At 45.5% G+C, this 18,616-nt stretch overlaps 1 protein-coding gene across 1 annotated transcript in view; it reads left to right on the forward strand.

The window, feature by feature from the left end:
- Positions 1–18,616, forward strand: part of PHF21B (PHD finger protein 21B) — an 888,545-nt gene that overhangs the window by 559,645 nt on the left and 310,284 nt on the right. The window lies entirely within an intron of this gene.

Below are 18,616 nucleotides of genomic sequence, written 5' to 3' on the forward strand. Positions count from 1 at the left end.
AAGAGAGAGCGGGGCCCCCAAGGAGTGGGTACCCCTTGGTAAGTTTGTGGAGGCAGAGCAGCGGAGAAAGAATTCCCCATGCTAACTCGATTCGTAGTTGCAAGCAAAGACCTTTTAAGTTGGAAGCGGATGACGTTACTACGGGGGGACGCCCCCGAGGTTCGCGCCCGTGCCGGTACAAACTCTGGAGCGCGCACGTGCACACACCCTTATGTCATCAGAAACATCGTGGATCCGCAGCATCAGGCCAGCCCGGGGATTCCGGGGAGAAGCGGCGAAGAGAACCCGCGACAGCATCTGTCCATCAGACCAGAAGGGAGTCACCACAAAGGTAGAGAGGGTGGAGCGAGGGTGAGAACAGGCACGAACGCAACAAGAGGTAGTGCAGGAATCCTCCTTGGTGGCAAGTGAAGGAAGGGACCAGAGGTCAGTGGTGCAGAATACCCTGAGCTGGAAAGGCCCTCGAGGAGCGAGTACCTTGGAGCGCTGAGGGATCCTGAAAAGGAAAGAAGATAAGATCCCCGAGGAGCGGTTGTCTTAGGTAGTAGATCCCCAAAGGGTAGATAGAAGCGAGAGGCCCCCGAGGAGCAGGTGGCCAGAGCTTATGCAGGAATGAGGAATCCAAGCGAGCAGCTTAGAAGTGGTCAGAGTAGCAAAACTGAGGTCCTTGCTAACTCGTTGAATTAGAGCGGAGCGGAGGCTTAAATACCCGGAGGTACTGACATCATGCGGTGGGGACGCCCCCGAGGTTCCCACCATGACGTGTTGATAAGCATAGGCAGCGTGCACGCGCGCGCCCTAGGAGGCCACAGGAAGGAGCATGGCGGATGGGGACGCCCATGCTGTGTTGGAGACGCCGAGGGTTTCGGCAGTCAGCACCGGAGGCAGCCATCTTACACATTGAGGAGAAGAAAGGTAGAAAAAAGGTGAGGCAGAGCGGTCGCAGCCGTCTGTGACCAACAGACGCAATACAGCTATATACAGTCCTATATTGTCTTTGCAATTCTGTTTATATTTTGGGGTCTACTAGAGTGAATATATGGTAGTATGATTGTAAACATGGGTTATATGTGGTCTTTTGGTGGCAGTTAACGTTGCTTCACTTATGGTGTGGTAGGCATTGGTTTTTTGATTGTATGTATTTAAGTTTCTATGTATCAACATTTAGGAATATTTTGATAAATGCTAGAGGGATTATGTATGAACCGGTAGATGTAGTGTATATGGATTTTCAGAAGGCGTTTGACATCATGAGAGGCTTCTAGGAAAAGTAAAAAGTCTCCTTTCAAGTCTTGACATAACGTATTACATGTACGCCGATGATATTCAAATTATCATTCCAATTTCCTCCTCCATCAAAGATACAATGGCTAGAGCTGCCTCACACCTTGATACAATTAGAAACATGTTATTCCAGCTTAAATTATGTTTAAATATGAACAAAACTGAATGCATACTAATCTCCAGAAAAAACGCCAGACCAAAAACTATTCCACCTTTCCAATTTGACAATACCCTCATCCAACTCAAAGACAACGTTAAAGACTTGGGCATTTGGGTAGACAATGATTTAAATTATAAAAAACACATCTCTACAAGAATAAAAGAAGAATTTCACAAATTACAAGTTATCAAACACCTAAAACCACTGCTTCACCCCCATGATTTCAAAACTGTCCTTCAAGCCCTAATCTTCTCCGGTTTGGACTACTGCAATTCTCTTCTAATTGGCTTACCTAAGTCATCATTAAAACCTTTACAACTTCTTCAGAATGCTGCTGCCAGAGTCCTGACAGGTAAAAGAAAATCCGATCATATCACACCCGTTCTCAACCAATTACTATGGCTCACAATTGAGAAAAGAATCAAATTCAAAGTCCTCTCAACATTACAGAAAGCAATTTACAAAGCAGACTACACTGCACTTGATGACATCATTCATATCCATTATCCTCCACGCACAATAAGAACAACTGGTAAAATACAACTAGTGATTCCATCACTCCCACATGCCAAACTCTCTTCCACCAGAAACAGAGCCATTTCCATCATCGGCCCAAAGTTATGGAATTCATTACCCCAGTACCTCACCGTTCAAGAAAATCCAAAATCTTTTAAGAAAGACCTAAAAGCCTGGCTACTCAGCCAATCTTATAATGACAGCTTGCACAAAGATCTCTAATCATAATACCACAGCCTTCCATAGCCTCCTAACTTTCAATCCCCACCTCTGACAATTTATCCTGCCTCCTACAGATGTCTACTATTATGCTTGAACTCAGTTTTTTCATTGTACCTATCCTTTGGTATATCTTACCTTGTTTTATATTAATACAAGCCGTTAAGCCCGTTAAAACGGGCTACATCCCTCTGTCTCTCACCTCCCCCTCATTCTCTCTCCCCTCACTCTTCACCACCCCCTCCCTCACCCACTCCTCCCCACCCTCTCTCTCCTCTCACTCAGTCCCTCCCTCCCACTCAGTCTCACTCACTCCCTCCCCCCTCTCTCCCTCCCTCTCACTCACTGTCCCACTCCCTCCCTCTCTCTCCCCCTCCCTCTCTCTCCCTCAGTCCCACTCACTCCCTCCCTCTCACTCAGTTCCCTCCTCCCTCTCACTCAGTCCCTCCCCCCAGTCCCTCCCCCTCCCTCACTCAATCCCTCCCTCCCACTCAGTCCCTCCCTCTCACTCAGTCACTCCCTCCCCCCTCTCTCCCTCTCACTCACTCAGTCCCACTCACTCTCCCTCAGTCCCACTCCCTCCCTCTCTCTCCCAGTCCCACTCCCTCCCTCAGTCCCACTCACTCCCTCTCACTCAGTCCCCCCTCTCCCTCAGTCCCTCCCTCCCACTCAGTCCCTCCCTCTCACTCTCTCTCTCCGTCCCTCCCTCCCACTCAGTCCGTCCCTCCCTCTCTCTCTCTTCTCCCTCCCTCGCTACTGGCCGCTACCGCCACCCGCTACCGCCGCCGCCGCTCACTACCGGTACCGCCGCCCGCTGCTGCCACCGCCGCCGCCGCCCGCTGCTGCCACTGGACGCCGCCATTTTTTTTCTTAGCGTCAGACCGACGTGCTCGCCCGCACATGCGCGGTAGAGCTGGTCTCTACTGCGCATTTGCGGCACGTCGGTCAAGCTTCGTTTATAGGTATTGATTATATGACAGTTCTCAGCTTGTTAAATGTAAATGTTTTAAAACTTTTTAATGTAACAGGTTGTTATAATTGTAAACCGGAGTGAAGGCAACTCTGCTAAACCTCGGTATATAAAAAAATGCTAAATAAATAAATAAATAAAATGGGATAGGTGGCGATGTCCTTTCGTGGATTACAAACTGGCTAAAAGACAGGAAACAGAGAGTAGGATTAAATGGACAATTTTCTCAGTGGAAGGGAATGGGCAGTGGAGTGCCTCAGGGATCTGCATTGGGACCCGTACTTTTCAATATATTTATAAATGAATGATCTGGAAAGAAATACAAGTGAGGTAATCAGATTTGCAGATGATACAAAATTATTCAGAGTAGTTAAATCACAAGCAGATTGTGATAAATTGCAGGAAGACGTAGTGAGACTGGAAAATTGGGCATCCAAATGGCAGATGAAATTTAATGTGGATAAGTGCAAGGTGATGCATATAAGGAAAAATAACCCATGCTATAGTTACACAATTTTAGGTTCCATATTAGGAGCTACCACCCAAGAAAGAGATCTAGGCATCATACTGGAAAACACATTGAAATCATCGGTTCAGTGTGCTCCGTGTTGCGTTCGTGCCTGTTCTCGCCCTCGCTCCACCCTCTCTACCTTTGTGGCGACTCCCTTCGGGTCTGATGGACAGATGCTGCCGCGGCTTCTCCTCGCTGCTTCTCCCTGGAATCCCCGGGCTGGCCTGACGCTGCGTATCCGCCATGTTCCTGATGACCTAAAGGCGCACGCGTGCGCTCCAGAGATTGTACCGGCAAGGGCGCGAACCTCGGGGCGTTCCCCCCGTAGTGACATTATCTGCTTCCAACTTAAAAGGTCTTTGCTTGCAACTACGAATCGAGTTAGCAAGGAGGATAACTCTTTCTCTGCTGCAATGCCTCCTCAACTTACCAAGGGGTACCTGCTCCTCGGGGGCCCCGCTCTCTCTTCTTGATTTCAGATTGCTAACGGGATCCGGTACTCGCTCCTCGAGGGCCTACGTCCCTGAGTGCTCAGAAGACTCCTTACTGCCTGGAAGCGATTGCAGACGTGAACACTGTGAGTTCTATTACAGATAGGAACCGGTACTCGCTCCAGGAGGGCCTATGTTCCTAATCTCCGAAGACTACCTTCTGTCTAAGACGTTATCGCAGGTACGGAGATCGTGAGTTATTATTGCAGATTGCAGATAGGAACCGGTACTCGCTCCACGAGGGCCCATGTTCCTAACCCTTCACAGACTCTCTTCTATTTCAGAAGCTTTCACATACCTATACCTTGTGAATTATTATTACAGATTGCAGATAGGAACCGGCACTCGCTCCACAAGGGCCTATGTTCCTAAAACGCTCCAAAGACTCTCTTCTATTCCAGAAGCCATCTCATACACAGATATTGTGAGTTCTTATTCCAGACTGCATATAGTAACCAGTACTCGCCTAAGGCTCCTGTTCTTGAATATACTGAAGACTCTCTGTTGCATAGAAGCCATTATTGATATCTACAATTGTGAGTGTATCATCTGCTACTGGTTATGTATCCTGTATACCCTGTCTACTCACTACCTATAGTCTCTCTCTACAGCTCAGCAACCCAGAGACCGCAATTCCAGTATCTGAGGGACTTCAGCCCTGCCGGGCACATTAGCTCACTACTGCCACCTCTGGTGGTTCTACTTCCTGTCTAATAAAGAACTATCTGTGTTTGTCTCCATACTCGAGCCTAGCCAGTAGTCCCTCTCAGGATATCCTCCTGGGGGCACTGACATCTGCTATTGGCCCAGGGATTCACCAATTTCCATTAAGTGTTTATTCCTTACTAGAGCAGTATCATACAGACTGTCATTCTATGGGAGCCAACCCTCAATAGACCCTTAACTCTGCCTACGGAGTATTACAAATTGCTAGCTCCTCCCCTTGGGGGAGCAGCATTGAACACTCCAGCAGTCAAAAAAGCAAATAGAGTATGGTGAATAAAACGGAAACTGTCATAATGCCTCTGTATTACCCCATAGTGAGACCGCACATGGAATACTGTGTACAATTCTGGTCGCCGCATCTCAAGAAAGATATAGTTGCAATGGAGAAGATACAGAGAAGGCGACCAAAATGATAAAGGGGATGGAACAGCTCCCCTATGAGGAAAGACTAAAGAGGTTAGGACTTTTCAGCTTGGAGAAGAGACGGCTGAGGGGGGATATGATAGAGGTGTTTAAAATCATGAGAGGTCTAGAATGGGTAAATGTGAATCGGTTATTTACTCTTTCGGATAATAGGACTAGGGGGCACTCCCTGAAGTTAGCATGTGGAACATTTAAAACTAAAATGAGCACAAAGAACAATATTTGAGTCAACTGAGGGAGACAAAGAAATTAATAAAGTCGGCAAAAAGTCAAGCGGAAGAGATGATTGCCAAGGAGATAAAGAATGGTAACAAAGCATTTTCCAGATACATCAGTGAAAAGAGAAAAGTTCAAAGTGGTATAGTGAAATTGAAAGGTGGAAATGATCAATGTGTGGAAAGTGACAAAGAAATGGCAGAAATATTAAACGAATACTTCAGTTCTGTGTTCACTAAAGAAGACCCTGGAGAAGGACCATCTCTACACAACAAGAAACTGGAAGAAAGTGGAATAGAAGAAAACCCTTTTACAGTAGAAAATGTATGGGAAGAGCTAAAGAAGCTGAAAGTGGACAAAGCCATGGGACCTGATGGGATTCATCCAAGGATACTGATGGAGCTCAGAGATGTGCTGGCGGGTCCGCTGTGTGACCTGTTCAATAGATCCCTAGAAACGGGAGTGGTGCCGAGTGATTGGAGAAGAGCGGTGGTGGTCCCGCTTCACAAGAGTGGGAATAGAGAGGAGGCTGGTAACTACAGACCGGTTAGCCTCACTTCGGTGGTGGGAAAAGTAATGGAGTCACTGTTGAAAGAGAGAATAGTTCACTATCTACAGTCCGGAGCATTGCTGGACCAGAGGCAGCATGGATTCACCAGGGGAAGATCCTGTCAGACAAATCTGATTGACTTTTTTGACTGGGTAACGAAGGAATTGGATCGAGGAAGAGCGCTTGATGTCATCTACTTAGATTTCAGCAAAGCTTTTGATATGGTTCCGCACAGGAGACTGGTGAATAAAACGAGAAACTTAGGAGTGAGTGCTGAGATGGTGACCTGGATTGCAAATTGGTTGACGGACAGAAGACAATGTGTGATGGTAAATGGAACTCTCTCTGAGGAGAGAGCTGTTTTAAGTGGTGTACCGCAAGGATCGGTGTTGAGACTGGTCCTGTTCAATATCTTTGTGAGCGACATTGCGGACGGGATAGAAGGTAAGATTTGTCTTTTTGCGGACGACACTAAGATCTGCAACAGAGTGGACACGCCGGAAGGAGTGGAGAGAATGAGACGGGATTTAAGGAAACGAAGAGTGGTCGAAGATATGGCAGCTGAGATTCAATGCCAAGAAGTGCAAAGTCATGCATATGGGGAGTGGAAATCCGAATGAACTGTATTCGATGGGGGGGGGGGGGGGGGGGGAAGGCTGATGTGCACGGAGCAGGAGAGGGACCTATGGGTTATAGTGTTTAATGATATGAAGTCTGCGAAACAATGCAACAAGGCGATAGCAAAAGCCAGAAGAATGCTGGGCTGCATAGAGAGAGGAATATCGAGTAAGAAAAGGGAAGTGATTATCCCCTTGTACAAGTCCTTGATGAGGCCTCACCTGGAGTACTGTGTTCAGTTCTGGAGACCGTATCTACAAAGAGACAGAGACAAGATGGAGGCGGTCCAGAGAAGGGCGACCAAAAAGGTGGAAGGTCTTCATCGAATGACTTATGAGGAGAGATTGAAGAATCTAAATATGTACACCCTGGAGGAAAGGAGGAGCAGAGGTGATATGATACAGACTTTCAGATACTTGAAAGGTTTTAATGATCCAAAGAACGACAAACCTTTTCCGTAGGAAAAAAATCAGCAGAACCAGGGGTCACGATTTGAAGCTCCAGGGAGGAAGATTCAGAACCAATGTCAGGAGTATTTCTTCACGGAGAGGGTGGTAGATGCCTGGAATGCCCTTCCGGAGGAAGTAGTGAAGACCAGAACTGTGAAGGACTTCAAAGGGGCGTGGGATAATCACTGTGGATCCATATAGTCACGAGGCCGTCAATGAAGAGTGGGTGGCTCGCCAGAATGACGGCTACTGCCTGGAGATAATACCCTTATTCAATAAACATACACATGGTTACTGTGACTCCAACATCGCACTAAGCTTCAACAGCAAGAGGAAATGTGGAAAAAAGGATTTGCACTCACAAAGCGGGGAGTAGCTGGCTTGTTACGGCGGTTACTACCCCAAACCAAATAAGCCTGATACTTCACTTTCAATGCATATCCAGCATAGCTCTCTGCTTCAACGGCAGGGGAGAAGAAAAACAACCAATAAGGGCTGAATAACATAGTCTGGGTAAAACAAATAAGCATGGGTGTAGCTTGCTTATTGCGGCGGTTACTACCCCTAACTAATCAAGCTTGATATTTCACTTGGATGCAGCTCCATCACTGCTCTCTGCATCAATGGTGGGGTTGGAAGGGAAATAGAACCAAAGAGCTAAGAGAAACAGATAAGTATGAGAAAAAAAAAATGTGTGAAGCATGCTGGGCAGACTGGATGGGCTGTTTGGTCTTCTTCTGCCGTCATTTCTATGTTTCTATGTTTCTATATATAATCGGAGAAAGTTCTCTTTCACTCAATGCACAATTAAACTCTCGAATTTGTTGCCACGGGATGTGGTTAGTGCAGTTACTGTAGCTGAGTTTAAAAAAGGATTGGATAAGTTCTTGGAGGAGAAGTCCATTACCTGCTATTAATTAAGTTGACTTAGAAAATAGCCACTGCTATTACTAGCAATAGTAACATGGGTTACACTTAATTTTTGGGAACTTGCCAGGTTCTTATGGCCTGGATTGGCCACTGTTAGAAACAGGATGCTGGGCTTGATGCATCCTTGGTCTGACCCAGTATGGCATGTTCTTATGCTCTTATATGAATTGTTCTCTTTACATGTGTTTTTAAAAAATTCATTGAAAGTTGACTGACTATGAACATAAAACTTTAGTTCTCTTTTCCTGTTTAGATTGATTTTATATATAAATATATATGTGTCTGTGTGTATACTGTATATATATATACCTGTATATATATACCTAATATATACAGTACATATATATAGGTTGCTGAACTTGGGTTCACTTTAAGCCATTATTTTAATTCTAAATCCCATATATATATATATATATATATATATATACCCACACACATATTAGCAAATACCAGTTGAAAATTCAGAGGCGGGTATGGGGATACTGTCTATAAGATGGCCTTGTCTCTTCCTCCCCACCAAGTATTGGAATAGAATCTGTGGGGTGACTGAACATTAAACGCCTGATTTTGAAAAGCATTTACATGCTTAAAACTGGGTTTTACATGTGTAAATTCATTTTGCCTGTGTAAGTGGGCTTCGTGCTACCCAGCTTATCTCTATGGACATCTCCTGGACCCGACCACTGCCTTGCCTGACTACACTATTTATCTTCTCCTAGTCTAGACCTCTGCTTCGCCTGACCATGCTAATGATCATCTCCTAGTCCTGACCTGTGCTTTGTCTGACCAAGCCATTGAATGCTTCTCTCCTGGACTTGACTTCAGCCTTGCCTTGCCTCTGCTCCTTGATTGCCGCCTACCCTTAGTTCAACCTGTTCTACGATGCCTCTACAGTCTTAGTCCTGGACTTGGCCTTTCAGGCTTCGGCCTGCTCTTGCTTGGGCACAACCTGTCTGACTCTTGTTCCTATTGGCGCCCGGGTCTCCAGTACTCCTCCTCGTCCAGTACAAAGTCTTCAGTTCTGTGTTGCTGTGCCTGAGCTGACCTCTCCATCTTCTAATCAACGACTATGTACGGAGGCCCACCTAACTCCAGCCGGCCCCGGTACCCAAAGGCTCAACCCACGGGGAACGAGGGCTGGTATTGGCGAAGCTTCAGCCAGCCTCCGTCAGTCAGCCCACTCCACCTGCCGACGGTGGGGACCTGTAGGACCTCTCCTACGGATAGCATCAACCCCACCTTGGCCCAAGGGTCCACCTCCTGTGCAACAGCTGCTAGACATCCCCTTTTTTGTGCAGGTAAATTTGTGCTCAAAAGTGAAAATACGTGCATATTTTTTATGTTTATAAAATAGCATGTACACAAGTACAAGCTACTTATGCACATATATGATAAATTTAAACACGTAACTCCTTTGAAAATCCAGCCTTTAAAGGTTCATTTTCAAAACATGGACATAAAATATACTGATACATATGTAAGTAGACTAAACTCACATATTCCACATTATATAAAAGATAAAAATGTATGTGCAAGTTTAACTTTTGCGTGTACATACACATATAAAAATGGAACGGTCTAGGAACATTCTTGGTGGGGTTAACAGTTATGTGCCTAAGTTGCTGTTTTAAAAGATACTTACATGCTTACATTTCCCAATGTACTCATGTATATACCTGCTAATTATCTGATGTAAAGATATTAAACATATTTATTGTGATGTACTGAAAAGAGTGGGAGATTGGAAGGAGTTTGGGCTGAAGAGCCAGAAGGATCTTGATGACCTGGAGAAGGACTGGGCGATCTGGTGGACTAATTGATAAACTGGTTAATACCCTTGATGTCCGAATATTATAAAATTGGTTGACTTACTCATATTAATCATAATTTACACGTCCTAGTTTACTTTCACAAATAAAATATATTTACCTGTACATTCAAAATAGGTGAGTAAAATCCACACACATTTGATCCATTGATATACATGGATTCAATGCATTAAATTATTCATGCGTAAACCTATGTACGCATGAATAGAATTATGCATATTTTATTAAAAGTGCACCTATCATATGCACGTATTATAAAATACTATCGCAAATATACACATGGTCACATACATGTGTATATGTCACTGTGCATATTTGTTTGAAAGTTCTCTCTGTGGCCTAGAATCAAAAACATGCTGGATTGCAAACTAGTTGATGGACAGAAGACAATGTGTGATGGTAAATGGAACTTTCTCTGAAGAGAGAGTGGTGTTACGTGGAGTGCCGCAAGGATTGGTGTTGGGACCGGTCCTGTTCAATATCTTTGTGAGCGACATTGCGGACGGGATAGAAGGTAAGGTTTGTCTTTTTGTGGATGATACTAAGATCTGCAACAGAGTAGACATGCCGGAAGGAGTGGAGAGAATGAGACGGGATTTAAGGAAGCTGGAAGACTGATTGAAGATATGGCAGCTGAGATTCAATGCTAAGAAGTGCAGAGTCATGCATATGGGGTGTGGAAATGCGGAAGAACTGTATTTGATGGGGGGTGAAGGGCTGATTAATTTCTTTGTCTCCCTCAGTTGAAACAAATATTCTTCTTTGTGCTCCTCCCTTTGTCCTTCATCAGAGAATGTCCTTCATCAGAGAATGCTAAGGAACGTTTTCTGCAGAATACTCATGTGCCTTATCTTACTGAAGCACAGAAAACTAGTTTAGATATACCCATTACAAAAGTTGAACTAGATTTTATTATTAAGAAGCTGAAACTGAGAAAGGCTCTGGGATTGGATGGCTTTGGTGCTGAGTTTTATAGGTTGTTGAGGAAAAAAATCTTAGACCCATTATTAGAGATGTATAAATTTTCTTTGGATCAAGATGTTTTTCTCCTGAAGTAAATCAGGCTCTTATCACAATTTTTCCAAAAAAGGGTAAGAATGAAACCTGAAAATTATTCTAGCTTATTTTTTGGCAGCTCAGTTAAGCTGTATGGTGCCAGATTTAGTAGAGTCCAATCAGGTGGGATTTGTGAAAGGGAGGCTTGGACTAATAAATATATGTAAGGTACATCATGCCTTGTGGGAGCCAAGTCTAGTAAATAGATCAGGTTTGATTATAAGTCTGGATGCTGAAAAAGCATTCGACAATGTCCAGTGGACATTTTGTATATTGAAACAATATAGTTTGGATGGACCTTTTTTTAGGTAGTAACAACTACTCTGTTGTAAGCCAATACAAATGTTAAATTACCTTCTGGCTACAAGGGGGGGGGGGGGGTGGGGAGTGACATGGTGGGAAAACAGTGGTATTATCCCTTGAACTGCAGTGATACCAAGTGGACCTGGCTACAATTGCTAGGATTAAATGGATATTTCAGCAGAAGGAAAATTTTGAGTTGAATGGACCTATGTCAGTTCTTGGAATCAGAATTTGGGGTGTAATCCCAGAGCCAATGAGGAGCAGGGGATCAATTGCTAATTAACTCTTTTAATTAGGTATAAAAGGAAAGGTTGTCTTTTGTGTACCTTCAGACAGGTAGAGTGAGGCAAAGATAGAAGGACATAGCAATGAGGAGAGGTTGAGGTAACTGTTTGATTCAAATTTTCTGCCATCCCCTGTCATTGATGCAGAGAGTAATGTTGGAGTTGCATCAAAGGTGAGCATAAGGCTAATGGTTAAGGGTTGTAACCGCCGCATCATGCAAGTTACTCCGATGCTTGTTTACCCAGATTGCACAGATCGATGCCTTGTTGGATGATGTCTGAATGTAAATCCTGTTTTCCTCATTTCCCCCTACCATTGAAGCAGATAGCAACGCTGTATATGCTTTCAAAGTGATGTATCAGGCTTAATTGGTTTAGGGTATTAACCGCCGTAATAAGCAGCTACCCCCACGATTATTTGTTTACCTAGATTGTGAAGTTCAGTCCTTGTTGGTTGTTGCCTGAATATAAATCCTGTTTTCCACTTTTCCCCCTGCCGTAGAAGCAGAGAGCAGCACTGTATATGTATTCCAAGTGATGTATCAGGCTTAATTGGTTTAGGGTAGTAACCACATGACATATTAGTTATCAAACATTGCAAAGTGAACACTCCTTGGTTGGCAAAAAGCTACCTGATTTTAGATGTTCTAATTTAGTGTGTCAATTTTGCTTTGCATGGGAAGTGTTGCAATGTGATGGGAGGGAGCGCTAGGGGACGCTCCCCATTGCGGAATGAGTGGTGTGTACCCTTGTGGTGAAATGGGCCTCATCTGGGAAAGACTGGAACTGAAGATGTGCCCAAGCTCCCACCAACCTGTACAGCCTCAGTGAGACCAACCTCGCAAGGTTGGACTCTGAGTAGTCCTCCGACCACTCCAAGCCCTTTCGGACCTGATAGTGGAAACGGCAGAGGCAGCAGGCTGGACATGAGACAAGGGTGGACGAAGACACTGGAACCTAGTGATGAAGACTCTGATGAAGATGCAGACGAAGACAAGGACTCAGACGATGAACAAGCAAAGTCCCTCAGGTGCTCTACACAGCCCGGCTGGGCTGGTTGCGGACCACACTGGAGACTCAGACGATGATCAGACAGACTCAGACGAGGATCAAATGGATTCAGATGAAATGAGGAAGAGAAAAGCTAAAAACATGATAAAACTCAGGGTGGCAAGGACTTCGGATAACACGCTAACCCTCAGCCGGATGGGAGGCTGCAGTGGCCAGACCGGCCCTCAGGCTATCCACTGGAGCACCGTCCGCTGGAGGCTAGGCATAGCCGGAGTCAAAGACATCGGAGGACTATTTACAAGATGGCCTCCAAGGCGAAGATCCCAGACATCATGGTGGACTCCCCAGACACTCAGTGAAGGGCAGCCGGAAAGAGCAAGCGAGACATCTGAAATACTCTGGTCCCTGGAGGTAATAGGAAGAAACAATGAGGTCCTCGGCTTCGCTAGATGGATAAGACCCACCAGTGCTCTACACACCCCAATGGGGGTGGTCACGGACCACTGGACCACAGCGCGCCCTACACATCCCAGCCGGGCTGGTCACAGACCACGCTGGGACGGATTAAGGTGAAGTCCTGGAAGACATCTGGACAAGACGGACATCAGGTCATCAAGACGAGACCATGGAACATCAGGACTGGAACAATGGAGACATCAGGAAAGAAGAGTCATCAGGAGAGACCAGAACAGACGACGACGAGGGATCCCATGAAGAACATGAAGAACAAAGGAAGCCTGGCAGGAGCAGGAGATGAGGAGTTCAGGTGAAGAACTAGCTCCTTGCGAAAGGCAAAGAAGGAATGGTGAGTGAGCCCTTTTGTACGACTGCACAGGAAACATCCATGTGATGTCATCAGTGGGCCACTCCTACGCTGGCCCTTTAAAGCCGGAAGAGAGGCGCGGCCCCGCGCCTAAGGAGGAAGGAGGAACAGGAAGTGCAGGACCATGGACAGCGGCCCTGTTGACGAGACTGAAGATGCTGAAGCAGGGAGCTGAAGGCAGGAGCAGGCCGCAAGGGCCCCGACGTGGAAGGCGGTGTCCGAGCCGCAAAGAGAAGCTGGGAGCGGCTCCCACCATGGAGGTGGCGCTTCGGAACGGCCACCAGGCTGCGACCAGGCCCATGGACTTTGGTGGCTCCCTTCTGCCACGGAGGAAGCTGAAGGGCGGCTCCTGCTGCTGAGGAGCAGGCCACTAGGCCTGCCGGAAGACAGCATGGGCGGCGGCTCCGTGCCGCAGAGAACATCGACGCCTGCGATGGATCGGCGCGCGCAAGGCTATCAATTCCGTATAGCCGGCGCGCGCCGAGCCGCGCAGCCTACCCCCCGTTCCCTCCGAGGGCCGCTCCAAAATCAGAGGCGGCCTCGGAGGGAACTTTCTTTTGCCCTCCCTCACCTTCCCCTCCCTTCCCCTACCTAACCCACCCGCCCGGCCCTGTCTAAACCCCCCCCTTACCTTTGTCGGGGGATTTACGCCTCCCGGAGGGAGACGTAAATCCCCGCGCGCCAGCGGGCCGCTAGTGCGCCGGGACGCGACCTGGGAGCGGGTCCGGAGGGCGCGGCCACGCCCCCGGACCGCCCCGGGCCGTAGCCACGCCCCCAGGCCCGCCCCCGGAACGCTCCCGACACACCCCGAAAACGCCGCGCGGTTTCGGGCACGCCCCCCTCAGAAAACCCCGGGACTTACACGAGTCCCAGGGCTCTGCGCGCGCCGGTAGGCCTATGTAAAATAGGCTCACCGGCGCGCAGGGCCCTGCTCGCCTAAATCCGCCCGGATTTGGGCGGATTTAGGCGAGCAGGGCTCTTAAAATCCGCCCCTAAGTGAACTTAATAGCAGGTAATGGACTTCTCCTCCAAGAACTTATCCAGTCCTTTTTTAAACACAGCTATACTAACTGCACCATGTGTCTCAAGCAAGGGTTTTAAGTGTTTTAATAGGTGTAATTTTAAAATGAAGATTTAATAAAGTCACACATGGTTACTGTGACTCCAACATCGCTCTAAGCTACAACAGCAAGAGGAAATGTGGAAAAAAGGATTCACACTCACAAAGCGGGGAGTAGCTGGCTTGTTACGGCGGTTACTACCCCAAACCAAATAAGCCCGATACTTCACTTTCAATGCATATCAGGCATAGCTCTCTGCTTCAACGGCAGGGGAGAAGAAAAACTGATACTTCACGCATATCCAGCATAGCTCTCTGCTTCAACGGCAGAGGAGAAGAAAAACTGATACTTCACGCATATCCAGCATAGCTCTCTGCTTCAACGGCAGGGGAGAAGAAAAACTGATACTACACGAATATCCAGCATAGCTCCCTGCTTCAAACGGCAGGGGAGAAGAAAAACTGATACTTCACACATATCCAGCATAGCTCTCTGCTTCAACGGCAGGGGAGAAGAAAAAAGGATTTGCAGTCACAAAGCGGGGAGTAGCTGGCTTGTTATGGCGGTTACTACCCCAAACCAAATAAGCCTGATACTTCACTTTCAATGCATTTCCAGCATAGCTCTCTGCTTTAACAGCAGGGGAGAAGAAAAACTGATACTTCACGCATATCCAGCATAGCTCTCTGCTTCAATGGCAGGGGAGAAGAAAAATTGATACTTCACGCATATCCAGCATAGCTCTCTGCTTCAACGGCAGGGGAGAAGAAAAACTGATACTACACGCATATCCAGCATAGCTCCCTGCTTCAACGGCAGGGGAGAAGAAAAACAACCAATAAGGGCTGAATAACATAGTCTGGGTAAAACAAATAAGCATGGGTGTAGCTTGCTTATTGCGGCAGTTACTTCCCCTACTATCCCTAACTAATCAAGCTTGATATTTCACTTGGATGCAGCTCCATCACTGCTCTCTACATTAATGGTGGGGGTGGAAGGGAAATAGAACCAAAGAGCTAAGAGAAACAGATAAGTATGAGAAAAAAATGTGTGAAGCTTGCTGGGCAGACTGGATGGGCCGTTTGGTCTTCTTCTGCCGTCATTTCTATGTTTCTATAAATTAGATATGTGATTTTGAATGGAAAGAGTAGAATCAAGTTATTCCTAAGTTTATAGCTTTAAGTGTAATTGGAATGCCAACACCTTCAAAGTTTAATGAAGTTGGGGTCTTATATGCTGGATTTTTTTTTATACTGGATAAGAGAAGTATTTCTGTCTTGGCAACCATTGAGCATTAGTTTGTTGTGTGTTAACCATCTTTTATTAGAATTTATCTATAGTGAAACAAGAGTCAGGATATCGGTCCAGGATGAATTACTAAATATCATAGGGGTACATATTGTAATTTTCACCGAGACAGGCAAAGAGTTGACAGAGGGGGACAGGTAAGATAGTGAAAAGAGTGGCCGAGAGGGGCCAAGCCTTGAGGCACACTAGAAGATTTGTATTCCAATCTGAATAGTAAGAGCTGATTCGTACTTGTTGAGCTCAATTGAATAAGTATGATGAAAACCATTGTAGTACAGTTGCAGTGATTCTGAATGATTTCATTCGCAGGAGAAGAATGGTATGATCAAGTGTGTCAAAAGCGGAAGTTATATCTATTAGGACCATAATATAGTCAATGTTTAGAATCAAATCAATGGATGAGGTTTCAAGGTATGATAGCAATAATGTTTTAGTACTGTAACCATGTCTGAAACTATGCTGATGGGGATCCAGAGTGGAGTTATTCATGTAGACTGTTAATTGGTGTAGAGCAATGGATTCAATAATTTTAGCTAATGAGGTTAAGGATGATATTGGTCTGAAGTTATCAAAATCTAATGGTTCTAAAGATGCTTTCTTGGGTGGGAAGATGCTTGAGTGAATTTGGTAATATGCTTGATGAGAGAGATAATGTTACAATGTGTGTGATGTGTTGGTAAATATTGTCTTTAGCAAGTCTAAGCAATGTAGTAGGTCAGGGGTTAACGTCACCAAGGACCCCTGGGACCTCCAAATTGTGCAGTTTGGGTACTGGTTGTGTTTTTCCCCAATATCCCTCCCTCCCACATTATTAGTGCTCCATCTGGATTCATCTCATTTACCACAGCTTTGACTGGAAGTCCAATCACTTCTCCAACAATGAGCAATAGAGATAATCTCTGTGTCTCAGCATTCACTGGGTTTCTATTCCCAATGCTTCCTTATTCTCAAGAGAAATTCATAATGAACTCCCGCAGCATGATCCTGTTTTATATACAGATGGACAAATAAGTTTGTGCCCTGGACCTAAAGCAGGATTATGCTCACATACCCATCTACCCTTTAACACTGGTACTACCCTCTGCTTTCCAGGTGGATACTTCCCACCTTACCACTACAGAGTACTCCTATGTGGCCTTTTGACAGCCTTGAGGGTCTTTATGAATGCTCGCAGTAGTGGCAGCTCATCTCCATCACCAGAAAATAACAGTCTTCCTCTACCTGGACAATTGGCTTATCACAGCAAACTTAAGGGACAAAGTGCTTTGAGCCTCAATCATAGCTCTTCTACAATGCTTAGGTTTTTCTGATCAACTTCAAGAAATCCGCATGGAGCCCACTCAAAGACTTAAATTCATTGAGCTTGAATAAACTCTATTATAGGAAAGAGGATTCCTGCTCTTGACCAAGCAAATACCATGACATTGCTCATCCACAACCTCCTTTCTTTTCTACGCTAATTCACCAGATGGCAACTAGTAGTCCTTGGTCACATGGCAGCAGCCATCCATGCAGTTCCATTGTCTTGTCTTCACATGCACTACTTCCAGTGGGGTCTACGTACCCAGTCGGATCAACAAACTCAGGGGTAGCCAACTCCAGTCCTCGAGAGCCATAAACAGGCTAGGTTTTCAGGTTTTCAATGAATATACATGAAATAGATTTGCATGCACTGCCTCCAGTGAATGCAGATCTATCTCATGCATCAAATGTGCATCTTTGAGAAGTACCTATTGAAGATAGCTGCAATTTGGTCTTCCATTCATACCTTTTTTCACTCTACTGTATTGATAACTTCTCAGAGGCCGACAATAAATTTGGACAGGTAGTTTTGCAAAATCTGGTCTCACCATAGTCCATTCTCCACAGTGAGGGCCAGGTTGCTTACTAAGTAAATGCTCCACTGACCCTCAGCTTGGGCTTAATTCAGCCTGCTCATCAATGGAAAAAGCAAGTTTGCATACTGTAAATGGTGTTCCCGTAGATAGCAGGATGAATTAGCCATGGAATACCCACTTGCCTTGTTGGAGAGTCAACAATATACAGTTGCTAGATTAGCACTGGAATAGATTATGGAGACTCATGAAGCAACATCCATGTGGGAACTCCTACACATACTCAGGAGAGCTCAAAGCTCTACTAGCTTGGAGAGATAGGTCCGTTCAGTGCTGCCGGATAATGTCACCCACATGTTATGGCTAATTCATACTGCTGCCTATGGAAAATACCATTTATAGCAAGTAAACTTGCTCTGCAGACTTTAGACCTATGTGGGCTGTTTGAAAATTACCCTCCCTATGTGCATTTACATAATTGTGTCAGAATCTGCTTTTTTTTTTTTCCACATTTAAAAGTAAATCACTGTCTTACTTGTTTAATGCATCTACAGGAACAGACAAACAAAATGGTCATAATGTTTACAATTATAGCTGCATTTCAGGGTATTTAATTTTAAAAAGCTTGAATTGTATCTATTTTGGGGTTTTTGGACCTGGTGTTTTCCTTCTACGCCTTTGAGCTTCCTGCTCAGTTGGTGCCAGAGCTGGGATCCAGCACCACGAGCCAGGGGATTTTTCCTTTATTTTATATTCCCTCACAATTCACTTAATCCTCCAATTACAACAACAGTCTTCAGCCTGGGACCATACATCAGAGCTCCTTCCAGAACATAAAAAATATTGGAGTCTGAGTCCAGTCACTAATTGTCACTATAGGACAATGACTGGGACTCCCTCTCCTCAGAGACTCTGAATGCTGTTTCTACAGCATCCTCAGTCCTGACCAGCCCAGGGAGCAAAGTCTTGACCCAGAAATTGCTTCCAGTTAAATTGTATTTTTTTTGTTTTGTATGCTTATATTTTCAATTGTGATGCACATA

This window comes from Rhinatrema bivittatum, chromosome 4 (assembly GCF_901001135.1).
Source record: "Rhinatrema bivittatum chromosome 4, aRhiBiv1.1, whole genome shotgun sequence".
Taxonomy (NCBI): domain Eukaryota; kingdom Metazoa; phylum Chordata; class Amphibia; order Gymnophiona; family Rhinatrematidae; genus Rhinatrema; species Rhinatrema bivittatum.